At 48.0% G+C, this 26,795-nt stretch overlaps 1 protein-coding gene across 2 annotated transcripts in view; it reads left to right on the forward strand.

Moving 5' to 3' along the window:
• Nucleotides 1-26,795, forward strand: part of TMEM132C (transmembrane protein 132C) — a 436,917-nt gene that overhangs the window by 103,757 nt on the left and 306,365 nt on the right. The gene's annotated exons all lie outside the window — the stretch shown is intronic.

Below are 26,795 nucleotides of genomic sequence, written 5' to 3' on the forward strand. Positions count from 1 at the left end.
TAAATGTTAGAGAGAGAATAAAGGCTACGTTTGCCAGTGACAAAACTGGATATAATGTATAGAAGTAGTCCTTCCTAGCTAAATTGGGGATGTCTTTACCACTACTTTGCACAATAAGCATTTGAATGCTTACTTATTAATTACTCATATCCTGTCTAGTTCCAAAAAGAAGACTTACCAAGATGCTGACGAGATATATTCTTAGATTAAGTAAGTTAACACAAGAAAAATGAGGCCAAGGGGAAATGTGGGCTGAGAGAGAAGTTGTAACTGAAAGAAAGCTTCAGAAACAGAAAGCTGAACGTGAGGACTTGTGTACAACCGCCGAGATTGATGACAGCGAAATTCTAGGCTTTGTCGTAACCAGAGAGAGGGAGATATGCTTACGTTCTAGAAACCTGGAGTTTGTACGTTTAAAACCAAGTAGGTGGCCAGGCACGGTGGCTCACACCTGGAATCCCAGCACTTTGGGAGGCCGAGACGGGTGGATCACGAGGTCAGGAGATTGAGACCATCCTGGCTAATACGGTGAAACCCTGTCTCTACTAAAAATACAAAAAATTGGCCGGGCACGGTGGCGGGCACCTGTAGTCCCAGCTACATGGGAGACTGAGGCAGGAGAATGGCGGGAACCCGGGAGGCGGAGCTTGCAGTGAGTGGAGATCGTGCCACTGCACTCCAGCCTGGGCGACAGAGCGAGACTCCGTCTCAAAAAAAAAAAAAAAAAAAAAAAAAGAAAAAGAAAAAACCAAGTAGGCACTGAATTTCTCTGTTGAGCTACTCCATAGTGGAATTCATTAGCAGCAATTTTATAGGGGCCCGATATGACACCATTCAGAAGCATCCAGTGTTGGATTTCAGTTCATAGAGCATGTGCTGTTTGCCCATTACAAAGGATATTAGACCAGTCAGGACTAATTTAAAGGATATTAGACCAGTCAGACACATAATTTTAAAGATAAGGATCTTGTGGTAGCTCTTGTAAAAAGCTAAGATTCAGCAATGGCTAACTCCACAGACTCAATGTCATAGGACTTGGTTTCTCTCCATCTCTTAGCCTGACTGACTCCATTCTCACACAGGACCTCCCTTCATGGGGCTTTTGGAGACAAGTAATGGTGTGTCATGCAGTAAACACGTATAATTGCCTTTAACAGCACGAGCTATTGGAGGAGGAACTCAGACTTGGTGCAGGGTTCAACGACATCCTCAGGAACCCACCTTCTTTCTGTCTGTCCGCTTTGGTTTAACCTGGCTGTTTTGTCCTCTTCCTACAGGATCAAAAACTCATTTCTACCTCTTCAAGCATCATACTCTTGGCCAAGGAAGGAAGGAATGGGGCCGGTGCTCTCTGTCCTTTCTTGTGAAGGAAGGAAAAGCTTTCCACCAAAACAGATATCCCCCTAATTGTAATTGGCCAGAATTGGATTGCCTCTACCTTCAAGGTAGGCTGAGAAAAAGAGAAAGTGTTCAGAGGGAATGGGATTCCTGGCTGACAGGTCAATTATCATTGCCTTGCTGAATTGGACAAAAGCAAGTTCACTTTGCAAGGGAGAAAGAGGGAATGAATGCTGGGTAAGAGCTAGCAATGTTTGCCGAAGAGAAAGTGACGATTGGGACCAATTCCTCGGTGGATGGCTCACCTCTCCCGTGTGGAGGACAGTGGGGTGTGCAGTGGACCGTGGGGCACAGAAGGTCAGCATCAGGCCCCGCTGGGTGATCTGGGAAGATCTCGTGTTGTTGACTACTGAGCCAGATCTTAGAGAATACGAGAGGATTCCTTTGGGGGAAAGGGAAGGACCTAGGAAGCGCTCAGCAGATAGAGGCATGAATGAACACTGGTCAGTCTGAATTTGTTCAGGGCTTTGGATGAAGCTCAAGCAGTTCACTGTGAAAACATCCTAACATGAGCATCAGGGAGATGCAAGACCGAGGCCAGGGATGGCCTTGTGTGCTGCATTTCAGCTTAGAGTCCATTCCCGCAGCAGCTGCCTGCATCCCCGGCTTCAGTCAGGCAAGGAGTGGGATTTAAAACATGGGCCCTGCAGCCTGGATCCCGGGTGAAGGTCCTTTGTCTCTCGTAACCTCTGTGCTTTAACTTTCTCCTCTGTCGAATGGGGATAATAAGAGTCCCTGCTCAACGCTGTGTGAGACACGATGAGGAAATGCATGTGGGGCACTGTGGATGACGCCTGGCCGCGGGGGAGGGGCTCAGCACGTGGGAATGATAATGGTGACACACACAGATGTTGGGGGACATCTGGGAGACTATTGCATAGTTTATGCAAAAAACAACAGGACTGAAACCAGGACCCTCCGAGGTGGAGTGTGTGTTGTGAATGGAAGAAGTCAGGTTTCAGAACTGACCGATTACTGGGATGAGGGAAGAAGAGGTGTCAAGATGAGCTCTTGGGGTTTGCGCTTTGTTGCCTGGGCGGAGCCACTGCTGCTGGCACCCCTCAGACTCGGGCTCTCCGGTGCCCCTGGAGTGACTACAAGTCAATGAAGTTCTTGGGCACAGTGAGCACTCTGCAGAGGGGTGTGGGAAGGACAGCCAGCACCTGCCATTTGCAGACGTGTGCCAGGCAGTGGGTGGGTTTGGCTATTTGGTGCCTGGCAGCTACTGGCTCTTCCACCTGGCATCTTTTGCACCTTTATGCCATGTGCTGTGTTAGGCTCTGGGCACCCTGTGGAGTAAGACACAGACCCTGTCCTCCTGGACAGGAGGTAAGACACATAGCAGCCCAAGACAAATGACCGTACAACACCCACAGTACAGAGATAAGGCTGCAAGATAAAGACAGAAATAAAGGACAGCAGGGGAGAAGAACCGTTCCGCAGCCTCAGCACCCTTCGCTCTTGGCCAGATTTCTTTGGTGGGTGGGTGGGGCGGGGGGTATGCTGTGTACTGTGTGATGTTCAGCAGCGTCCCTGGCCCCTAGCCACAGATGCCAGTAACATCTCCCCGGAGTTGCCCCCAAAGATGCCCTTAGATCTTACCAAATGTCCCCTGCGGGATGGCACTGCCGTGGTTGAAAAGCACGGGGGACAGTGTGACCGGGGGGGCAGGAGCTGTTGTCACAAGAAGGCCACAGGAGGACTCCACTGGCAGTTTCTAGGGATGCCGTGACAGTGACTCCACACTGGGTGACGTGAAACAAAGGCATTTCTGGAGGCCAGAAATCTGAAATCCAGGTGTTGGCATGGTGGTGGCTTCTTCCTAGAGGCCATGGGGGAATCTGTTCCAGCCTCTCCCAGCTTCTGGTGGCTCCAGACAGCGCCTGGTCTTTCTTCGCTTGTGGCTGCACCTCTCCCTTCTCTGCCGTCTCCTTCAGATGAACTTTCCCTCCGCGTCTCTCCTCTGTGTCTGTGCATCCCAAATATCCGTCTCCTTTCTTTTATAAGGAAACAAGCCATTAGATTGAGGGCCCACCCTAAATCCAAGATGGTTTCATCTTGTGTTCCTGAACTAATTACATCTGCAAAGACCCTGTTTCCAAATAAGGTCAATTCATAAGTGCCAGGAGTTAGCACTTGGACACAGCTCTTTGAGGGACATAATTCAACACTACAGTCCCTAAGGCGTGAAACCCAAGGGAAGTGTGGGAATGAGGCACTTGAAGAAGTGTGTGTGTTGGGAGTCGGGGATGGTATGTTCCAGGGAAAAGAGATGGACACAAAGGTGATGGATTTGAGGCATGGGCGAGGGTAGCATTTCCATGGTGGCCGCTGGGTCTGGAGTGTTGGTAGCAGGGCAGATTTAGAAGGTGACTTTGCATACCTGGGCAAGGCCAGCTCACGTGGGATCTCAGAGCCCATGGGAAGCACCTTGCATTTGAGGCTGCCTGTGGTGGGAATATTCTGAGTTTCAAGCAGGGCTTTGCTGTGGGTTTGTGCTGCTCTCCCGTTTTCCCCTTTGGAGGAGGCTTACGGAGATAGTGATGACTTTGCAGCTGTTAATCATCAGGAAGCTGTAATCACTAAGAGAATGTTTGAAATCATCAGTTAAGGATTTTTAGAAGGAAGTAAACCAAAGAAATACTGCAGTAGCCTGCCCTAATTATTTCCTGGGCTTAAAGTAACCAGGTGCATTGGAGAGATTATTTTTCTTCTTCTGATTTATGAAGGTCTCGGGGTTCAAATTTTGAAACTGCTGATCGAATTTGTTCTCGGATGTTGTCATAGAAATCTGAAACTTTCCTACTTGTCCCAGAGTGAAATTTCTTTGATTATTCACTCAAGGGTTTGATAGGTTTAAAACCAGACCTTTGGGACATCTCTTGTTGTAAAGTGTCAGCTTTAGACATCAAGAGAATTATGATATATTTATTACTACAAAAGAGAAAATAAGCAACCAAAAAAACCCATGAACTTGAAGCATGAAGCAAACCCCTCAAATTCTAGGGGTTTCAAGATGTGGATGCCAACACGTGACTCGACTTTTAAAAGATGGATCCAAATATGACGTTATTTACAGCCTCTTGGAATTTGGAAAGCTAAAGAATGTTGTTACATGAATGAATGTTATTTCACAGATGAACAGGTCTAGTAAAGGGTATGCATCTCACTTTGCATTTAGGAACAGAAAACTTAAAAGAAGAAGTGACCCCCTTGCCATTCCGCTCGTAGGTGCATGCCCCGAAGTGGGCATGGGATGTAAACCTGTTTTTCCTCGCAGGTCTCAGTTCTCTTGTGCTTTTCATAGAGTGGGTTTACTGTGGAAAGATAAGCATTGCTGCTATGGCGTGGACCCCCAAAGCAGGTCAGTGACTACTGACATCCAGCTCTGGAAATATCCATCTCCCTGATGCTGCAGGGAGAAACTCCCCTTCAGGGAGATGCTGGACTCACTGAATAAGAGATTTTTATGTCATCCTTTACCATGTGCTTTCTTGATTTTTTTTTTTTTTTTTTTTTTGAGATGGAGTCTTGCTTTGTCACTCAGGCTGGCGTGCAGTGACATGATCTCAGCTCACTGCAACCTCTGCCTTCCAGGTTCAAGCGATTCTCCTGCCTCAGCCTCCCAAGTAGCTGGGATTACAGGCACACACCACCACACCCAGCTAATTTTTGTATTTTTAGTAGAGATGGGGTTTCACTATGTTGGTCAGGCTGGTCTTGAACTCCTGACCTTGTGATCCGCCTGCCTCGGCCTCCCAAAGTGCTAGGATTACAGGCATGATCCACTGTGCCCGGCCCGAGAATCTTTTTCTATACATACTTTTGACTCTGTATTTTTGCCTCAACAGGCTTACTACAGAACCCGCCTACCACATAGGTTGGGATTCTATTGCACCCCTGTCAGCTGGTGTTTTTCCCCATTGTAGGTAATGACCCATTAAAAGGAGACGAGACAAATTCAGCAGCTGTTTAAGAGTCAGACTAGCATGGAATGAAATGGAAGTGAATGGAACAGGAAGTATCAGAGTAGAAGAGAAAATGATGCTGTGTAATGAGACTTTTATTTTGGTGAGATGAATTCATATATATGTATATATGTGTGTGTCCTAATAGCGATGAAAATATTTCACACTGTGGGACACACCCCATCACGTTTGTAAACCATCCCCGTCCTCTCCGCTGCCCAGCTCCTCGTTGTTCGGTCTTAAAGTAGGAAAACACTTACATGGTGTGCTTTGGGTTGGTGAATAGTCGACTTGTAGATTTGTGGACTAATCAACATTGCTCTGACATCAGATTTTCTGAAGAACAGTGTGGGCTCCTTTCCCAGGGCTGGCTGAGTTATGAGGGAAACTACAGGTTCTGATGTTTCCAACTCTGTATCTCTGCCCTTGTCATTTTCATGGACACGTAATTTGTGCCGGTGTGAGATCCAGAATCAGGCCTGCTACGCGACCATGCCTGGAGCATGGAGCCGGGAACCCGAGCTGTCTTACCAGTGTGTTAGGGTTGTTACTGTGCCCATTTTAGAAGATCACTTGAAGATGCAAAAAGAGAGCAGATTTTTTTAAAAAAATTAAGTACCTCTATTCATTTTCACCTTCACTACCCAGCAAGGAGATCAAAATTTCCTACAGCAAATGCATTCAATGCCACTCACAGATTTCAACAGGAGAGCACCGTTTCAGGAATGCCTGCATCAAAGCACTAATTGGCACTATTACAGTGTCTTGCTACCCACACGAGCCTCCCTGGTGGAAGGAGTTGTCACAGTAATGCGTATTCCTCCAGGCCCAGTGAGTGGGGTGACGATCAATTCACAGTTCACGAGGCACAAAAGATACTGGACTCTCCTCTGCTCAGGACAGCAAGAAGGTTGAGATGATACAGTTCGTCTGTGTCCCCACCCAGATCTCATCTTGAATTGTAGTTCTCATAATCCCCACGCATCGTGGGCGGGACCTGGTGCCTGGTGGGAAGTAATTGAATCATGAGGGGTGTTTGCCCCCATGCTGCTGTTCTTGTGATAGTGACTTTTCATGAGATCTGATGATTTTATAAGGAGCTTTTCCCCCTTTTGCTCGGCACTTCTCCTGCCTGCCACCATGTAAGTCATGACTTCGCTCCTCTTTTACCTTTTGCCATGATTGTGAGGCCTCCTCAGCCATATGGAACTGTGAGTCCATTCAACCTCTTTTCTTTATAAATGGCCCGGTCTCAGGTATGTCTTTATTACCAGCATGAGAACAGGCTGATACATGAGGATGCCATGATGGATTGGTTGTTCACCACAGCCGTGCATCCCCCACATTGCATGGACCGTGCCATCAGATGGGGTTGGGTTGTGGTTGGTCAGTGAAAGGAAAGATGGGGGGCCACATGGTAGGTTGTGGGTGAGAAAGAGAGGTTGATTTCCTGGGTAATGTTGGTGCCCATTAGCTGAGCAGCTGCCTCCTCTGCCTCCCCCATGTCGTTTTGGTCAATCAGCCCACACAATTTGGAGGATTCTGTCTGGTTTGTCTCAGCTTGCCTTTTTTACAACCTCTTCCAGTTTCCTGGGACTGCTGTAACAAATGGTGACAAACTGCATGACTTAAGACAACAGAAATTTAATTCCTGTCGGTTGTAGAGGCAACAAATCTAAGCTGCACCCCCTCCAGAGGCGCTAGGGGAGGACCCTTCCTTGCTTCTCCCATCTTCAGGGGGCTCTAGGTGTTTGGGCTAGTGGTCGCATTGCTCCAGCCTCTGCCTACATCTTCACACGGCCTCCTCCTCTTCCTGCATCTTTTCTTCCTCCAGAAAAGGACACCTGTCATTGGACTAAGAGTCCATTCCAAATCCAGAATGCTCTCATCTCAAGATCTCTTCCTTAATTCCACCTGTAAAGACCCTTTCCCAAGGAAATAACGCCACCTTTGCATGTTCTGGGGCTTGGGCATGGACATAGGCTTTTAGCGACCAGCATTCAACCCACTTTAAACCCAAGAGGAGAAACATACTCTTCTGTGGTCAGAGTGCAGAGTTCTGTTCAGTAATAGTTTGCCAAGACCTCACCCTGTGCTATGAACTGGGGATAGTTCGTGAGTGTGGGTGGAGACACAGACACCAGCTGATCAAGCACTTGTCACCGTTCTGCCATCGAAGAGCTGAAGAACTTTCGGCAAGAGCTTAATCTCTCCATGCCTCAGTTTCCTTATCTGTAAAATCTCCTTTCCTCAAAGCTTCTGCTCACAAGTCGTCTTCTCTGTGAGATCTTCTCTGATCACCATATTAAAATTACACCCACTCCTGCCCCTCTGATAGTCCTTATTTTACTACACGGAAAGGAAGCTTCGGAAAGATGGTTTGTCTCTTCTGTCTACTGTTCTGGCTCAGGCTCGTAGGGTGTGAGCAAGAGCTGTGTGTTGAAGGAATGAATGGTGTTGGAGATGCCCTGGGGCATGTGGCCAGATGTTTGTGAGAAATAAATCAGAAAGACCATGTGATGGGAGATCTTGTGTAAAAATGCCAGTGCCTGCCCTCCCCCTGCCCATTTCCTGAATTACTTCTTCTATACCAGACCTGTAATGCCTGGGATGCCACTCATTCACAGCACGAAACATGCAACAAGATATTAAATAATAATGGAGCAAGATGTATTATTTGAGCATCCCATCTTTTCTAAGGCAGAGATGTTGGAGGGAAGTACAATCGATTTTCATTATTCACAGTAGGTATCTTCTATAAAGTCTCCATAAACACTAAATTAGCAAATACTGAATCATTGCTCTAAAGGAAATATAAACCAGGTATGGTGGCTGACACCTGTGATCCTGGTATTTTGGGAGGCTGAGACAGGAGGATGTCTTTGAGCCCAGGACTTGCAAACCTGCCTGGGCAACACAGCAAGACCCCATCTCTAAAAAAAAAGTTTTGTAAGGAAAATACAGAGCTAGGTCCCTACGGCCTCTGTCGTCATCAATGGATTAAAGCACAACCTGATTGTATGCATTTCTCTGTCCAAAGACACCTGATTCGATACATATTGTTGATTCATTCACATTGAACTCATGGCCAAGTGCACCATAACTCACGCCTGAAGAAAGCTGACTGGACACAGGTGTCCTCTCTGTGAAGCACAGTGCAGCCTTCTTGCACTTAGGAACACTAGACAGTGCTTTATTCCTATACTTGGGGGATGTCTGAGACAGCAAAATCACTGAAAGAAAGCACAGAAGACCGAAAACGTGAAGTTACAAGGACCGCAGAAAGGCCACTTGCTTATATATGGCATCGTAGCTGAAGCAGGACAGTACAACGTGGGCACATTTGACCTCAGCTGGGAATATGCTTTGAGTCCCTCAAAATTGTCTCTGGGCCGGGCGCGGTGGCTCACGCCTGTAATCCCAGCACTTTGGGAGGCCAAGACGGGCGGATCACGAGGTCAGGAGATCGAGACCATCCTGGCTAACACGGTGAAACCCCGGCTCTACTAAAAAATACAAAAAAAAAAAAAAAAAAAAAAAAAAAAAAAACTAGCTGGGCGAGGTGGTGGGCGCCTGTAGTCCCAGCTATTCGGGAGACTGAGGCAGGAGAATGGTGTGAACCTGGGAGGCGGAGCTTGCAGTGAGCTGAGATCTGGCCACTGCACTCCAGCCTGGGCCACAGAGCGAGACTCCGTCTCAAAAAAAAAAAAATTGTCTCTGCACCACCTTATCAGGGAATGCCTGTGAAAGTACCACGGGCACGGATGGACTTCGGCGAGTAGGTGGATTTGCAAATACAGAATCTGCAAATGATGGGGCTTGACTGTGAATCCATCTGGCACAGCCGAGTTGAAGAGTGAAGCTTGTCCCATTCATTTCCCACAGCCTCTCCTGGGAAACTAAAGTTGTCCATGCTGAACACACGTGGCAACCCGGGGAGCCGGTCTTCAGGGAGACGCGGCTCTCTAGAATTGCATCTGAATGTTTACAGAGGACTCCGTTTGGCTAGTTGTGGCTGCTCTTTTGAAAGGACTTAATAATAATATAACCGACCAGCAAACCTATGGGCGTGAGAGAGGAAGCCTGCTCCTCCTCCGTCCTTCCTGGGGAGTGGCTTCTAGGGTCTCCTGCGGGAATCACTGCTCTGAAGACGCCATCTGAAGGCGCAGTCACTGGGGCTGCGGCGGAGTAGAGGGAGCTGTCCCAGCTGGGAGGCTGGCCGGGGCTTAATACTCTCCACAAAGAGCAGCTTTGAGGGGGACGGCATCTGGCGGCTTGAAAGAGTGCCAGTGGCAAGACACAAACTTCAGTGGCTCAAAGAGAAGCACTTCTCGGAAGCTTCCCTTGCTTTTTGTCAGCAATGAAAAGTGGTGGGCAGTCTAGCAACCTCTTAAGAGGAAAAGGGGGTTTGCTTTTAAGAGGAAGACAGCCCCGCAAAGGGGAAACCGTCTCGGATACACTCTGCTCTCTCACCTCCTTCTCTTTGTCCTGTTGAAGACCCTTCGCAACACTCCTCCCCCAGGGGTGTCCATTTTTGTTTTCATTATTCACTTTTTTTTTTTTTTAGGTACACAAATAATACATTCATACTTTAATGGTGATGCTGATTCCCCAAGGCTCAGCCACCCACTGCAGCTCTGTAATATTTCAGCCTCTCCGTAGGCAAAAGAAGCCATTGTTCTGAGCTCCCAGACCCTTCACGTATTGTGTACGTACAGATTTGTGCTCACAGAAAAATGCATTTTTTCCCTGGGTTTTAAAAAGTTACATAGATGCTGTCATACTGACGTGCTGCACGGAGTGCCATTGTAGGAATATTATTTCACTTGTGATAGCAACCCAAGGTATTTTAAAGATCTCAGACATCAAAGATCCAGAAAGCGTTGACCGATAGAACTTCTGCAATAATGGGAAGGTCCCCTGAGCACTTGAACCATGGAGAGTGTGGCCAAGGAGCTGAATTTTTAATTTTAGTTAATTTTAATATCAATAACCACATGTGGCTAATGGCTTGGTGTTGGATGGTAGCATAGCTCTAGGTCATTCTTTTTATTGTTTTTTTTATGATGGGAAATTTTCAAACATCTACAAAAAGAGAGGATCATATTCCTATGCACCCATCCTCCAGCTTTAATAATAATGATTCAATAATAAGAATGTCACCATTCTTGTTTCTAGAGTCTTCCTTTCAACTCTCTGCAGAATTCTTTTACATGAATAAATACATGTTTTAACCCTTCTCCTATTGACGGAAGAACAGATATTCTAATTTTCTGCTGAAACACATAAAAGAGTGATCTTCTTGGTCCATGTTTTTCAGTGTATGTGGTATGTATATCTGAGTATGTATGTGTATCTGAGTATGTGTGTGTTTGTGCTGTGTGTACCGTGTATGTGTGTATCTGTGTATGTGTGCATATTTGTGTGTGTGAATCTGTGTATATGGGTGTGTGTGTATGTATGTGTGTGTGCATAGGTCTGTCTCTGTATGTGAGTGTCTGCGTCTGTGTGTGTATCTATGTGTGTCTGTGTATGCGTGTCTGTGTGTGTGCATGTGAGCATCTGTATGTATGTGTGTGTGAGTCTATATGCATGTGCATCTGTGTGTACATGTGTATATATGTGTGTGTATGCAGTTTAGGTGTGTGCCTGCATGTGTGTGCACCTGTGCATGTGTGTCAGTGTGCGTGCATGGGCACCCCTGTGTACATGTGTGTGGGTATATATACGTGTCTGTGTATTTGTGCTCTGTGTATATATGTGCACGTCTGTGTATTCCTCTAGGGCAGGAACTTAGAAGTGGGCAAGGGGTGGGTGCATTTTCAGCTTTCACAGTGGCCAACTGCCCATTGGTCAATTCACTTCCACGCGCAATGAAATCAGCTTCACGTGGAAACACGCTCCAGGCGCTAAGGAGCTCACAGCCCTGCTGACTTGACCCGTCCTCAGGGACGGATGCTTGAGCCGTTTCCCAGGGTGCTCAGGCTCTGGCATCCGACTGGGAATCCCTGGGTGTCCTGGGATTCAGGGCAAGATAAAGCAGGTCAGATTAATGACACAAAGCCCCCCTGTTCTCCTAATCATCTTATCATTCCTAAGTTCAAAAGGAATTTCTCTCTCCACCCCCAGGGGGTTCTATTTCCCCCTCCCCAGTCCTTGTCTTTGCAGGGCAGGGGACCGTCGGTGTTGCTGGAGCTTGCTTGAATGAGGTTTTCCAGGCGAATACTTTCCCATAAAGACACAATTAATGCAGGAAGGAATCATAAGCCCAGGGAGGGAAAAGGCTGAGCCATTTTGCTTTCTTAATGGCTCACAAAGTTCTGCTCTGCTTTCAGGAATCCTCGTAGTGTAACCACTCTCTGACTGAGCAGTCCTTCCATATCAGGATAGTGATGGATTATCTACATAAGGACGCTTTTTAACTATTAAGAGAACTGCATCTGTTTAGCTGGCCTACTTTGGCCCCATGGCTAACGCCAAAGGGTGGGTTTTAGCTAAGCTGAACAGCTTAAAAACAAAACAGAAACAAACAGCTCCACTACCACCAAACAAACCCACACAAACAAACAAACAAATCCTACAAAACAAAAAGAGGTGCTCAGGTTCCAGAAAAGGGGACGAGGGAAGAGTCAGGTGGGCAGCCTGTCATTCAGAGTTAGAGGAGCCGAAGTCTGACCTTCTCCTTCTTGAAAAACAAAGGAGACAAGTTAGAGTAAAGTGAATCAAATAAGTCACTGGTTTGGGAGGTGCTGAGCATGGGCCACGGGATGGGAAAAGATCTGGGGGTGCACCTCCCTGCAGAAGAAACCGTGGGTTGTAGGAGCTGCCAGGGCAGGGGCTCCTGCAGCAGTTGTGCCGTCCCTAGCCTCGATGACAGCGGCAGGCAGGATTGTACCATTTGGCTTCTATCAAATGAAGCGGGGTTCAGAGGTTTTCAGAACCCCATTTAGGGGAGGGAATCTTCATTTTCATGTTCAAGATCAGGCAGCAAAGTTTCCAGGATTGCAAGCAAAGCAAGCCCGTGATGGTGGGTTGGATGGCTCTTGTATGGCCTTCAGTGAGGCCACCTCGTTGAGGACTCCATTCCTAGGCTCCGCTAAAGCTTCTGGAAGTCAGAGGGTGATTTTTAAGACCTTTCTTCTTATGGATCAATCTTGTTCAGTTCTGATTTTTACATGTATTTCTAGAAGCTATTTGTTTCACTTCATCAGGCCTCAAGCAGTAAGTGAATATTCTGTCCCCTCCAAATCCACCTCCCACCGTGGGGCACTAAAGCCTGACTTAGTGAGGGGACTTTACCTTCTACTTTCAAGTAATGTCCACCAACCCTCCCTTCAAAGGTGCACACACTGAGACATAATGAGCCTCATGCCAAATGCCACGTAAACAGAGTCCCTGCAAAGGCCCCTGTCATGCAGGATGTGGTCCTCTCTGGGCTCCTAAAGCCTTCACGGCCACCTGTGATGTTCACATTCAGGTCTATCAAAGTCCAGGCTCCTGTCTTGGTGTTCGTCACTTTGTCTCAAAATATTCGAGAACTTTATGGGCTGTTATACCCTTTGCAGATTCAGATGGCAACAGCATGACGAGAAGGACTCGGCTTTGGAATTTAGATGGGTCTGTGTTGAAATCCGATGTGACTGGAGACTTGGTTATGGTCTCAGCCTCCCTCTTCCCATCTGTGGAATGGACGTAAGGTGACCTGCCTCTTAGGATCATTGCAAAGATTAGAGACATACGCGCCAAGTCCTTGCACAGAGCCTGATACACGGCACATGATCATCACATTTCCTTTTGCCCCTAAATTGTTCCTGTTTTCAATTGATGTGAGGGCCACCATAGGAGAACTGAGCCTGTGGGCTTTGTCTGCGGTGTGTATACAATCATGACTCTGCTTTATACAGGATACGTTAAAGATCCATTTTAGCATCCTTTAAGTCATTGGAGGAGAACAGGGAGTTAGGAAATGAGAAACCCTCTCTGAAGTTAAAAAGTTAAAGAGGAAATATAAGAAATTCAATTTGGGCATAAGTCCTTAACTGAACCTCTGTTGCATAAAACACAACACATCAAAAATAACTAGGGAAGGACATTTGATCTGCGGCTCTGGTTTGCCGCAGTCGCAAGTGAGAGTCGTGTACTGGTGACGTGGGTGCCCTTTGCTCCATGAGTTGCTGGAGGACGGGGCCTGTGTCTCCCAAGCTGGCTGCCTACTCTGAACTTGGGGTGAAGGCTACCTCTTGAGCACAGTGCTCCCACAGAGAGCTGGGCTGTGGGCCCTGGAACAGCCCCTCAGGAAGTATTTGGCCCTGGCTGGCTCGAAGGGGTTGCTGGTAGGACCCCCTCACACTTCGACCTAGAAGACACGCGTAACGAGACTGTGTTATTCAAAATTTTATGGGCAGAAAGTGCCTCCCCATCAGAACTCTGAAAGCCACTCCTTAGCCACATGTGTTTTCTTTTTTTTTTTTTTTTTTTTGAGACGGAGTCTCACGCTGTTGCCCAGGCTGGAGTGCAGTGGCGTGATCTCGGCTCACTGCAAGCTCCACCTCCTGGGTTCACGGCATTCTCCTGCCTCAGCCCCCTGAGTAGCTAGGACTACAGGCGCCCGCCACCACGCCCGGCTAATTTTTTGTATTTTTGGTAGAGACGGGGTTTCACTGTGGTCTCGATCTCCTGACCTTGTGATCCGCCCGCCTCGGCCTCCCAAAGTGCTGGGATTACAGGCTTGAGCCACCGCGCCCGGCCTTAGCCACATGTGTTTTCATCAGAGGTGGCGTTTTATTCATTTGCTCCTTCCCATATACCCCTTTCAGAATGTTCATTGATGACCCATCCAGCAGACCTGAGAGGTGTGCCCCTGTAAGTGGCACAGTTTCTCTCTTTCACCAACATTTAACCTTCTATTTCCTAGGCTGCTGGAAGGGCCGACGCTTGCCTTCGAACCACAGGGGAGACACCCTGTTCTTCCCTCCAGGGGCACAGACACAGAGGTGGCTGTCCCTGCAGAAATTTTCCTCCACGTTTTCTCTTTCCCTTGGGCTTCCCCAGATCCTCATCCCTCCTTCCACAAATGCACACCCTGCCTGGTCTCATGGTGGTGGAGAATAAACCCAGGGCCAGAAGGATGGATAAGGAGATAAGTGATGAAATAAGAGAAATAAAAATAAAAATGCCACAGCAGGGATCTCGCAGCAGCACCCACTCTGGGCTGGGATTGTTCTACATGTGTGACAGGTGTTAAGTCCTCCCATCTTCTTGGAACACTGTGAAGTGGGTTTCATTCTGATCCCCCATCTTTCAGGTGAGGACACTGAGACAGAGAAAGGGGGCACATTTGCTTTACGGTCGCGCTGCCAGATCAGGTCCTGATGCATAGTCGATGCTCCATATTTGTTGAGTGAATGAAGATGTGAATGAGAAAACTGGAAATGAGACCAGGATGGTGGCTCACACCTGTGATCCCAGTACCTTGGGAGGCTGAGGTGGGAGACTCCCTTGAAGCCAGGAGATTGAGACCAACCCGGGCAACATAGAGAGACCCACATCTCTACAAAAGATAAAAATACATTAAAAAATTAACCAGACATGGTTGATGCACACTTGTGGTCCCCGCTACTTGGGAAGCTAAAGCAGGAGGATTGCTTGAGCCTGGGAGTTCGAGGCCGCAGTGAGCTATGAATATACCACTGCACTGCAGCCTGGGCAACAGCAAGACCCTGTCTCAAAAAAAAAAAAAAAAAAAAAAAAAAAAAAATATATATATATATATATATATATATATATATATATATATATATATAAAGAAGAAAAAACTGGGAATGGGAATGCAGTGGGTTGTGCTATGCAAAGCTCTCAGCAAAGCCCCAATTCAGGAACCCGCAGGACAAGTAAGCACATGTGCATGCTGTCCTGAGCTGGGCCTTACCTCTGGCAGGGATGCGGGCATGGAGGTCACTCCAGACCTGGGGCTTCTGCACCAGGAGGCGTGGATGCCTCTGGCTGGTGGTCCACCTGGAGCACCGGGCTTGGGAAACCTGTGCCTGGGAGGGAACCACACACCCAGTGCTTTGCCCTGCAGGGCTTTGAGTGACTGAGTTCTGTTGTGGACTCCTCCAGTAATTCGAAGGAACCAAATTGTTCTCAATTCATCACAATTAAAAACAAAAATCAGCTGGTTGCGGTGGCTCACACCTGTAATCTCAGCACTTTGGGAGGCCGAGGCGGGGGGATCACGAGGTCAGGAGTTCAAGACCAGCCTGGCTAGCACGGTGAAACCCCGTCTCTACCAAAAATACAAAAATTAGCTGGGCATGTAGTCCCAGCTACTCAGGAGGCTGAGCCAGGGGAATTGCTTGAACCTGGCAGGCAGAGCTTGCAGTGAGCCAAGATCACACCACTGCACTCCAGTGTGGGCGACAGAGCGTGACTCCATCTCAGAAAAACGAAAATCACGCAGGCGATTTTTGTGTGTGGAGGTGCAGGTGTTTGTGCAGGCCAGCTGCCTGTGCAGGTGGGAGTCTCCCTGCCTGGCTCCAGGAACCCCAGAGCCGGCTTGCTCCTGGGCAGCTGTGCCTGGCCCTCACCTGTGCCCTTCCCCGCCCTCTGGTGGCAGAACTTAGAAATGTCCCCTGACTCCTTTGCCGGGAGGTTGCTGCGTGGGTCTGACTTAGTCCCAGGAGGCCAGGGCTTCTAGTTCACCCGGGGGCTCCCTCCACTTCCAAGAGCCGGAGCCCAGGAAAAGCGTCTCGGCCAGCGGCTGCCTCTTCTGGGATCCGTGGGCTCAGTGTGCAGGAGGAAGAGGCTCCTCTCGGGCTTGCGTGGCCAACCCAGAGAACACATGGCCAGGCAGGGCTGGAATGCCAGGGCGGCCAGGTGGGGACTCTGGCGGTCTGAAGACCCAAGGGACGGCCCCTTCCTGACTCCAGCCGATGGCTGCCAGGCGGCGAATCCAGCCTGCTATTGCCCCAAATCTTAACTTTTCTAAAGAAACTAAGAATCTAAGTTTTTATGTGCTGTCTCTAATTTTAAAGAAGTGGCATCCCATCTTCCCTCCCTCTCTTCTTCCCCTTGTCTCTTCTCTCCTCCCTCTCTCCCTCCCTCTCTGTTATTCTTTTAACTGCTGTGTGTGCAATAAACTGTCCGAGGGCCAACGAGGCCCCCTGGGCCTAGAGTTTGACACTGCTTCCCTGGAGAAGGTGTCACTGGGTCTGAGCTCCGCAGCCTCTGACCAACTTGGACCAGTACTGGGCCGGGAGCATGTGCTCCGGGTGAGAGAGCATGGTTGGGACGCCCCGCAGGCCCAGCCATCACCTTGCTGTGGGGGCCACCCCGAAGAGGTACAGTCACCCTCCAAGGAGGCTTGGGCCGTGTGCTCTGCACAGCTGACGCCGGCTGGCTTCCCTCCTTCCCTCCGCTTCCGGGCGCTGATTTTGTGTTGTTTATTTCGGTTGCCCTAGTTTTGATGCAGTAACGGGGAGGATCTTGTTTCCACTTCTTAACAGAGTGTTGGTTTCACACGTAGCTTGAGGAAAACAGTGGCAGCTGGCTAAACACATACCAGATACTGAATTCACAGGAGGCTGGTCCAAAAGAAGTCTGTGCGGGCAACAGAAGACCGTGACAGTTTGTATTTTGTCAGACTCTGCGGCTACCTTCACACCCTACAAGAGTCCCCCTGGGAGAGACAAATACCAGAGACACTGGCGAGATGCAGAAATGAGTCTGGGGCATCCAGGGGGTTGGCAGCCTGAGCCCCAAGGGGTGCTAACTCCTTTACTTTGTTCATACTTCATTCATTCATTCATTGATTCATTCGTTCATTCATTCCGTACTTACTAAGCACACTCAAGTTCCAGATACTGATCTAGGCACTGGGAACAAAGGAGATCAAGTCCCTCTTTCCTGGGCTGCCCAGTCTAGTAGGAAAAGAGAGACATTACGCAAAGAAAACAGCAAAAAGCAAAGATCATTTTGGAGATAGCAGGAAGAGCCATGAAGACCGTGTGGTGGAGGTGGATAGGGACAGATGGGGACGGATGGGGATGGGGTGAGAGCTGCGTCCGCTGGGACGGTCAGGAAGTAGGCTCCTGCCAGGGCGCATCGTCTTTCTCGAGAGTGCTCAACACCGCCCCCCACTGCGTGCCTGCTTTCCGCTTTCTCCTACCAGAACGCAGGTATCATGCTTGCAGGAACTGTGCTTTGTTCACGGCCGCCCAGAACAGAGCCTGGCACATAGTAGGTGCTCAGCCAATGTGTGGATCATGGAGGCAGCGCTTGCATCATGAAAAGGCTCCATGAGCATTTGGGGAAGAGCATCCAAGAAGAGGACATGGCCAGCCCCGTGCCTCTGAGTTGGCGTAAACATTCCATGCAGGTCTATGCACACTGAGTAGGGGGCATTGGATGGATCTAGGTGGACACAGGCCAATTAAGGCCCAGCCCTTGCCACATTAAGAAGCTTAGATTTTATTCAAAGAGAAGCTGCTGAAGGGTTAAGTTTTCTGTTCTGTTTTGTATCGTTTCACTTTGTTTTGTGTGTGGCAAGGTCTTGTTCTATCACCCATGCTAAAGTGCACTGGCGCAATCACAGCTCACCGCAGCACTGGATTCCTGGCTCACCGCAGCACTGGATTCCCGGCTCACCGCAGCACTGGATTCCTAGCTCACCGCAGCACTGGATTCCTAGCTCACCGCAGCACTGGATTCCTGGCTCACCGCAGCACTGGATTCCCGGCTCACCGCAGCACTGGATTCCTAGCTCACCGCAGCACTGGATTCCTAGCTCACCGCAGCACTGGATTCCCGGCTCACCGCAGCACTGGATTCCTGGGCTCAAGCCATCTTCCCAGCCCAGTCTCCTGAGTACCTGGGCTGCTGGCATGCCCCACCCTGCCAAGCTGTTTTTTTCATAGAGATGGGGTTTTGCTGTTTTGCCGAGGCTGATCTCAAATGCATGGGCTCAAGTGATCCTCCCACTCCAGCCTCCCAAAGTGCTGGGATCACAGGTGTGAGCCACCGCACCCGGCAGGTTACTCGTTTCCTGGGCTGCTGTAATGGAGCACCACAACTTCCTTGGCTTGAAAATAACCCGAACTGATTACCTTATAGTTCTGGAGGCCAGAAGCCCACCATGGGCCTCAGTGGCGGAAAGCAAGGTGCTGGCAGGGCTGTGTTCCTCCTGGCAGCTCTGGGGGCAAATGCATTCCCCTGCCTTTTCCAGCTTCTAGAGGTGCCCGTCTACCTCGGCTCCTGGCCCCTTCCCCCATCTGCAGAGCTGGCAGCTGTGGGCGGGTCCTGCTCACTTCGCATCCCTGCGGCCTCCTCTGCCACCTCCCTCCTCCACTTCTAAGAACCCCAAGTTACATGGAGATCACCCAATCACTCTGGATGATCCTCCTGTCTTACTGTCAGCCGATTGGCCACCTGCCTCCACCTGCAGCCGTACCTCCGCCACCCTCTCCCTGCAACCTCACGTATGCACAGGCTCGACGGGTTAGGATGAGGCCCTCTCTAGGAGAGGGGACATTATTCTGTCTACAGGGTTTTAGGTCAGACAGGGACAGAATCTGATTTCTGATGTGTGAAGATCCCTCTGTGCCCAATGGGGAAATGGGTCACAGCCTGGAAAGAGCAAAGCCGGGAGCCCAGGAAAAGGCTGTGACACTGTCCAGGTGATCTGCACAGGTGTCCTGGGCTGAGTGGTGGCCGTGGAGAGAAGATACAGGGTTGCTTTTAGAATCAGAGCATCTTCTAGCTTCCCAGGCTTTTGTGTTGAAGCTGTAATTTGAAGAGTTGTGTCCTGTCCTCTTGGTGCATTTTACCAGCTTCCAGTGAGTGGAGGCTGATGCCTTAGCACCGCGGTTCTCAAAGTGGGGTTCCTGGGCCAGCAGCATCAGCATCACCTGAGAAGTTCTTTGAAAATGCAAAGCCGAGACGGGCGGATCACGAGGTCAGGAGATCGAGACCATCCTGGCTAACACGGTGAAACCCCGTCTCTATTAAAAAAATACAAAAAAACTAGCCGGGCGAGGTGGCGGCGCCTGTAGTCCCAGCTACTCGGGAGGCTGAGGCAGGAGAATGGCGGGAACCCGGGAGGCGGAGCTTGCAGTGAGCTGAGATCTGGCCACTGCACTCCAGCACGGGCGGCAGAGCGAGACTCCGTCTCAAAAAAAAAAAAAAAAAAAAAAGAAAATGCAAATTCTCAAGCCACTCTAATTGAGGGGCTCCTGCAATCACCCTTCCTCCAAGTGGTGCCCATACAGTGTGCCACAGTTTGAGAACCACTACAGTAGGGTTGGTGCTAACACTTAAATCCTAACTCCACTCTGGCAGCTGGCCAGCAGGAGGGCCTTGGAGGAGTGGCCTTTGGGAAGGCCAGGAGACCCTTACTCATCATTTTTCCAATGACTTACTCAGCATCCTTTGCAGGAGTTGAGGGCAGACCTCACGCGAGAGGCTCACTGTAGTGGGATGGACGAGGCTTCCCTGACTCCCTCCTTTGCACATGTATGTTAAGTGGGCACATGTATTCCCCTCAGGAAAGGAACCTTCACTATCCATCAGCTTTCCCCAAGGACCCCAGAGCCCAGCAAAAGATTAAGTAGCCCTGGTGTGTGTGCTAGACACGATGAGGGAACAATCCTAGTTAGCATTTATTGAACACTTTCTGCATATTGGATTCTGTTTTAATCATTTTATATGCATTGACATAGTTCATCCTTCCACCAGCCTTAGGAGGTAGGTATTGTTAGTACTGTTGTCCCCATTCCACAGACAGGAAAACTAAGGCATGAAGAATGAACCTCCTTGCTTTAGGTCACACAGATGCCAAGTGGCAGAAACAGGATTCACAAACCTTCAGAGCCTGTGCATTTTGTCCCCACACAGACTCTAGACCAGGGGTCTGGTAAACTAGAACCCTCGGGCCAAACCCCTGCCATCTGCTTTTATATGGCCTTCAAGCTAAGAATAATCTTTATATTTTTTAATGGTTTCATTTTAAATGGTTACATAAATACTTACATAGTATCCTCAATTTTGCCTCTTGTCATAAAATACCTACTATCCACTAATATCTATGACCTGAACCTTTAATAAAAATTTTACAGAGTCTCCCCCACCCTCTGCTCGCTTGCTCTCTCTCTCTCTCTCTGTGTGTGTCTCTCTCTCTGTCTCAGAGGTGTGTGGATGCAACACAGACCCTTTCCTCTATGGAGACAGGGAGCTCCGTGCTTTGAGGTACTCCGGTGGGGATTTCAATAGCCCTCTGCAGCAGCTCCTGGGGGGAGCTGGGTTGTCACTGCCACTTCATTCATCAAGAAAGGCTTGAACCGATGGAGCCACTTGCCCACAAATCCTAACAAGTGAGGATTTGCACCTTCATCATGCCTGATGCAAAAGCATATTCTTCCTTCTCAGCTGCCTGCCTGGTTTGAAAGAGCTTATATTCCAGTTTCTCAAATAAGATTTGAGTATGAGAGAGCCTGACTCCAGAACATCATGAAGGAGCACAGTGTGTGGTCCAGGTGAAGGATGGGGAGCAGACACAGGAAGAAGGAAGGGCCAGTCCTGGCCAGGGGTATCAAGGAGGACTTCCTGGAGGAGGTGGGGCGGCAAAGACAGGCAAACAGGCGATATTCAAACTTTCTTATACAAAAGGAGATTATTTCAGGGGTGTCCAATCTTTTGGCTTCCCTGGACCACATTGGAAGAGAAGAATTGTCTTGGTCCACACATAAAATACACTAACACTAATGATAGCTGATGAGCTAAAAACGAAAAAAAACAAAAAACAAAAAAAAACTCTTAATGTTTTTAAAATATTTACAAATTTGTGTTGGGCGCATTCAAAGCCATCCTGGGCCACATGCGGCCTGCAGGGCATGGGTTGGACAAGCTTGATTGATACGTTTCTCTAGCTAAAAGCTGCATGATGGTCTCTAGCCTGGGGCATAGATGTATCAAGGTGCACAAACAGTGTGAATCTGCAAGTTACAGAAACTTAAAAATGGGTGGTTCAAGCAAAGTTGGGGCTTTATTTTTCTTGCAAAACAAAACGTCCTGGGAGATGCCTATCATGGCACGCAACTTGTCCTAAGCATCATCGCTTTAAAATAGTGCTTTATTGACCTCCACTTGTTCTAGGAAATGACTGTCCACAGTCAACCTGTAACACTGAACAATCTTCCTCCTTTGAAATATCCCCAGATTGGCCCCGTGCTCACTTGCAGCCAATCCAGGGCCGTCAAATGTACACGAAGACCAATGGGAAAGTCTCTTCCTCCTTCAGGATTCCCAACTGCGTAGGACCCTTGCCGATCAGACGCTGTCCCAGGATTTCCTCTTTTTTTTTTTTTTCTTTTTTTTTTTTTTTTTTTTTTTTTGAGGCGGAGTCTCGCTCTGTCGCCCAGGCTGGAGTGCAGTGGCGCGATCTCGGCTCACTGCAAGCTCCGCCTCCCGGGCTCCCGCCATTCTCCTGCCTCAGCCTCCCGAGTAGCTGGGACTACAGGCGCCGCCACCACGCCCGGCTAATTTTTTTGTATTTTTTTAGTGGAGACGGGGTTTCATTGTGTTAGCCAGGATGGTCTCGATCTCCTGACCTCGTGATCCGCCCGTCTCGGCCTCCCAAAGTGCTGGGATTACAGGCTTGAGCCACCGCGCCCGGCCTCCTCTTTTACTATGTAAAACAGACTCTCCTTCCTAGAACCGTTGAATCCTTGCTGAAAGGAAACTGGCAGACAACAGGCTTCACCACCACAAGCTCATGAATTGACGGCCCTTGTTTATTTTGCTGCAGAATCAATTTTGTCTCTGACAGTCCAGTGTTTGGCAGGAGTTTATATTCCAGTTTCAGTGTTTGGCATGTATTAACATAAATACACGTGCATCCAACATCTCTTAGCTTTCTTCTGTGACAGGAAGGGGTTACTAGATGCTGGGCTGAAGGAAAGGTATTTTGTGTTTGGCAGCCCAGGCTCTCATGATGCTTCGAGATGCCAAGGGGGACCCCGTTCCTATTGTTATTCCATTCAGTTATCCTCAGCATGAGCTTCTTGCCTCATGGTCACAAAAAGGCTGCTCCATCTCCAGCATCAGATCAGCATTGCAATCGGGTAAAAAAGAAAGGGCAAATGGGCAAAGGTACCTGATGATGACTCAGCTGTGCTCCTTTTAAGGTGCTATCCTTGGAGCTCCACCCAACAACTTCCTCTTGTAGCTCTTGGCCTGGATGTTGGCACACAGCCATCCTTAAGGGCACGCAAGGCTGAGATATGCACTTCTTTAAAGACGATGTATTAGTCCATTTTCACACTGCTGATAAAGGCATACCCAAGCCTGGGCAATTTACAAAAGAAAGAAGTTTAATGCACTCACAGTTCCACGAGGCAGGGGAGGCCTCACAATCGTGGGGAAAGGTGAAAAGCATGTCTCACGTGGTGGCAGACAAAAGAAGAGAGCTTGTGCAGGGAAACTCCACTTTTAAAAACCATCAGATCTCATGAGACTGACTCACTATCATGAGAGCAGCAAAGGAAAGACCTGCCCCCATGTTTCAATGATCTCCCACTGGGTCCCCTCCACAACACATGGGAATTCAAGATGAAATGTGGGTGCAGACACAGCCAAACCACATCAGACAGCCATATGGCATTCCCGAAGAAAACAGGGATTCCAGACACAAGAAGAAAACTGATACTGGGAAGCGAGCATCCTCTGCTGGGTGCTTTCTGGGTTTCTTCACAGGCAGGAAAGGGAACAAACTTTTCTAAGGACTTTTGATAACATGGGTAGGCACAGAAAGGGGGTTGCCAGAGCTGTAAAGCAAGCACAACTTGGGTTAACCCACCTGAGCAGCATGCTGGGTGCTCACAAAGGAAAAAGTCCTTTCCTTTAGCCGCACATCTAGTGACCCCTTTTTGTCACAGAAGAAAACTAAGAGATGTTGGATGCTCATATATTCATGTTAAATTCATCACCTTTTCTCTTCTTCGAAGATAGATATTTAAGAATAGCAAAGAACAAGGAGGGAAAAAATAAGAAATTCTACCTTTAAAGTGTGTGCAGCTGTTGGAGAACCACACGAAGCATACACAGGATAGGATATGCATCTGCTTTGTTTTCAGCCGACCAAATCAGGCAATAGTAGCTCTGTTGCCAAGGGAAGCTCTCTTAAGGCAGCATGTTAATTGCACAACTAATGTGTGAGTACAGTCTCCCTTATTTTCCAAAAAAAAAAAAAAAATCTAGTAAACCTAAAATACATGTGACCATCCCAAAGATCTCATCTCCCTTCTACTCCTCTTAGGTAATCACTTTTGTAAGTGTGATTTACTGTTTATAATTTTTTTCTAAACATTTATATGTGTGGTGAGTACATATTTACACACAAACACACATAAATATATACATATATACAATCATAGTGTTGTGTTTCAGTTTTTTGTTCTTGTTATTGTAACGTAATTATTGTATTAAATTTATTAATATTTTATGGTAATAATAGAATACTAAAGATCATATTTAAATATACATTTCATTCATTTTAATGTATTAAAATTAATATAATATTAAGCTATACTGTTATATAAATATTAATATCACTATAGTTGTTTTAATGTAATTGTTTTAGCATAAATGATATGTTCCTTGTGTGATAATGGTGTAATAATGGTAACTATCTACACAATATCCACTCTCGCCTCCTTCCTTACTTACTGAATACTAAACTTGTTGGAGGTGGCAGTGTGCCCAACTAAAAATACAGATGCTTCTCTACCTATGATGGGGTTATGTGCTGATAAATCCATCATAAATTGAAAATATTCTAAGTTTGAAAATACATTTAATACACCTAACCTATGACACATCACAGCTCAGTCTAGCCTACCTAAAACATGTTCAGAACACTTAACATTAACCTACACCTGGGGAAAATCATCTAAAACAAAGCCTATTTTAGGATAGAGTGTCGAATGTCTCATGTAATTTATTGAATATTGTTCCGAAAGTGAAAAGCAAAATGGTTGCATGAGTATTCAAAGCACAGTTTCTACTGAACGGGTATCACTTTCACACCATCATAAAGTGGAAAAATCCTACGTTGCAGTATCCTAAGTTGAGGACCAAGTGTAATCTCCTTCCCAGACCCCCTTGTAGTAGGTGCAGTTATGAGCCAGGATGGCAAGAATGTATAAACTGATGTTCACTGAGTTACCGGAGCCAATAAAAAAAAAAAAGTTAAGTAAATAGACTTACCTAATACAGACATTTTGCCCTTAATTTGTTTCTCCTGGAAGTCAGATGCGATGGTTCCATGGGTAGCAGCTTTGTTGTGGTCACAGGCATGAAGCCCTTTAGTAGAGTTGGTGGTACAGAAAGATACATGGGTGTGGGGTCCTTAGTGAATTCACGAAGCCGTTGAATAAGCTCTGGGTAGTGTTTCTCTAAAGTTCTGTGGGGGGAAGAAAACTACAAAGAAAATGTAATTATATTATCGTGGTTATTTGTTTTTACGTAATTAACATTGTTTTCACCCAATAACACATCTTGGAGATCTTTCTATGCTAATACGTGTAGTTCTCCTTGCCAGCTGCTTCCAAATAGTAGTAAAAAATTAATAGGTAGTTGTAAGTGGGAGTTGAACAATGAGAACACATGGACACAGGAGGGGAACATCACACACTGGGGCCTGTCGGCGGGGTGAGGGGCAAGGGGAGAGAGAGAATTACAAATGCTTGCATGCATTAGACAAATGCCTAATGCATGTGGGTCTTAAAACCTAGATGACGGGTTGATGGGTGCAGCAAACCACCATGGCACGTGTATACCTATGTAACAAGCCTGCACGTTCTGCACATATATCTCAGAACTTAAAGTAAAAAATATATATATATTAATAGGTAATATTTTTGAGGACCTACTATGTGCCAGGACTGAGCACTTTGTATTTAGTAAGTTGTTTCATCTTCAAAATGGTCCCAAGAGGAGTGTGCTGTTATGAAGCTCCTTCTACAGATGGGAACAGGGGCGCAGACAGGCTGAGTGAGCACCCACCTTCACAGCTAGGAAGTGGCCAGGCTGTGTGTGATGGGAGCCCGGTAGGCTGGCCTGGAGCTGCCCTCTCCACAGGGCCCTATCCTCTGTCTCTCTTCTCTTTCTTTCTCGACTGCATTCTCTCCTGGGGTTTGCTGTGTTCAGGCAGTTTATTGTGGATAGGTTCTTCTCTTATTTCCTATCCAGCGCAAAGCTGCAGTGGACACCTTAGCCACGTCTGCCTGTGCCCAGGAGTGGGAGTGACCCTAGGGGAGCCACTGGCCAGGGAGCATCTTAGGTCAGCAGATGGCACTCAGAGGCTTCAGTGGCTTCCAATCAGGTGCCCCCATCACACATCAGCAGCTCTGATGTGCTACTGCTCCCCCCAGCCTCACTGGCCCTGGGGTAGGGTAGCCTTCTAGTAGCGGGGCTCAGGACATCTCTCTGGCCCTCCCGCGTGGGTAGAAGGTGGTTTCTTCCCCTTCCTCCAGCTAACTGTGTCTCCACCTGTGTCCAGGGACCATAGGGTTTGCTTGACCTGAAGGCGTTGGTCCCATAATGGAGAGAGAAAGGTCTGGGTAGGGCTTCGCCGTGTGTCTTCTAACATGGTTCATTCCGTCTCCCTTGTGAGTGACGTTTTTTGTGGTTAGTGAGTTTGCAAAGGAAGGTGCGTCTTTCTGGAACAATTGCAACCATCGGGGCCTTCAGCACCCAGCCGCAGCAGCGTAGCAAGGCAGGTGGCAGCGCAAGGTCATACGAGGGGGTCTCTATTCCATAGGGAAACTTACAAACCACCATTAAACAAAGCGGAAGGGTGGGTCTGCTTTTTGCTCTTACTGTGGGTTCGCAATTTGAAATAACAAGTTGGTTCCCATGGAGGTGGACTGCTCTCGCCCCTCCCCTTGGGACATTGCCTCCTCCAGCGCACCTCCCTCTTCTGCGTTCCAACCTTGCCCTCCTGCAGTTTGGAGTCCTCTTGCTTCTTTCCTCACATGGCCACCTTCTACTTCTAAACAATGATTAGGGTGCAAGTCTGCTCTCACCTGTCATATCATATGCCCATGCTGACTTCTTCCCATCTGAGCCTTTCCCTATTGCGACAGGCCACCTCCCCTCTGCTCAGCCTCCCATGAGTTTGATAAACACGGTTTAATTATCTGTGTGCTCCCTACAGAAGCAAGGCAGCATGGGGCACAGACAAGCCTCTTAGTTAATGTTGATGGAGGGAAGACTGTTCCTTATCCTATCCCTCTGTTGATTTTTTCCCCCGATTAACATTAAGACTGAGATGGATGTCTTGCCGATACAATATTAAATAAGAACCGCGATAAGCTCAGGGGCCTCATCCATCAGACAAGATGCTGAGCATCAGTCAGTTAAGAGTGATAAGAAGAC

Source organism: Macaca fascicularis, chromosome 11, assembly GCF_037993035.2.
Source record: "Macaca fascicularis isolate 582-1 chromosome 11, T2T-MFA8v1.1".
Classification (NCBI taxonomy): Eukaryota; Metazoa; Chordata; class Mammalia; order Primates; family Cercopithecidae; genus Macaca; species Macaca fascicularis.